The 1,149-nt window shown below is 69.6% G+C and overlaps 1 pseudogene; it reads right to left on the bottom strand.

Annotated features, from left to right (window-relative positions):
• Nucleotides 1-412: 412 nt before the first annotated feature.
• Nucleotides 413-952, bottom strand: LOC105500783 (annotated as a pseudogene).
• Between the last annotated feature and the right edge of the window lie 197 nt (nt 953-1,149).

Genomic DNA, 1,149 nt, shown 5'->3' with positions numbered 1-1,149 from the left:
CACAGCCGGGCCACGTGCTGGAGGAGGGCCACACCCAACCAGCGCCAGCACCTCCTCGCACACCCCCACCTCGGTGCCAAGGAGCCTCGGGGCAGACAGGTCACTGGGACAGGAGAGGAGGCGTAGGGGGTGAAGGCAAGGGCAGTGTTGGAGAGAGGGGAGGGGGCGCCCCAGGGTGTGCCTGGGGAGGCACTGGCATCAGCCACAGGCTCCTCCTTGGCCTACACACCCCAAGATCCCCAGCCGAAGAGGAGGAGCCATGTGGGTCCATCAGCAAGCACACCCCCCACCCTCGGACGGGGGGGCCACCTGCTGGTGTGAGCAACGCTCCTCAAGCCGGCCGACCACTGCAACCACTCCAGCCCAGGCCCAGGCCCAAGACCCGACAAACCAGACCCCCACTTTCCACCCCTCATGACTTGGGGTCAGGGTGCAGCTGACCTGCGGCTGGGGCAGGCTCCGGGCCTGGCCTGGCCAGGGTCCCCTGGGTGGTAGCAGGCACCACAGGGGTCTCAGGTGACACCTCCTCAAGCTCCTTCCGACGGTAGACCCGCTGCTCCTCCACCGGCAGTGGCCCCCGCTTGGGTGGGGGGCCCAGGGGACCCTGCACAGCCTGCACGTGGGGGGTGCGGCGTGCGGGCATCACCATGGCGACGGGGCGGCGCACGCGCTGCAGAGAGGCGGGCACGATCTCCGGTGGCAGGTGCAGGTACTGGCGGAGGTGGGCAATGCCTTCATTGGTGAGGTACCAGTAAAAGTGGCACCAGGCAAAGGTCTCGCGGACCAGGCCCCGTGCCCGCAGGGACGCCATGGCACGCATGACCTGCAGGTTGGTGACGCCGGGCACATGGGGGTGCCAGCTGCGGGGCCGCCGGTCCTTCTTGGCCACCATCACGCCCTCGCGGAAGAGCACTTCATAGATGGCCCGCAGCTGGTCCCGTGGCATGAGCATGCCGGCCACCATGGCTGCTGGAGCCAGGCAGGCAGCGCAGGGGCAAAGGCAGCAGGCGGGGCACCACAAGAAGGCCCGGGGCACCGAGAGAGGCTCCTGCGCTACAGGGTGTGACAGCGGGCAGCGGCAGGGCAGGCAGGCAGGCAGGCTGGGGTGCTGAGCCTGAGGGCGCGGGCTCCCGGCTGTGTGGCTCGCGG

The sequence above is a fragment of the Colobus angolensis genome, unplaced genomic scaffold (assembly GCF_000951035.1).
Source record: "Colobus angolensis palliatus isolate OR3802 unplaced genomic scaffold, Cang.pa_1.0 Scaffold6899, whole genome shotgun sequence".
In the NCBI taxonomy this organism is placed as follows: Eukaryota; Metazoa; Chordata; class Mammalia; order Primates; family Cercopithecidae; genus Colobus; species Colobus angolensis.
The sequence above is the reverse complement of the archived record's forward strand: the minus strand, read 5'-3'. Positions and strand labels throughout refer to the sequence as shown.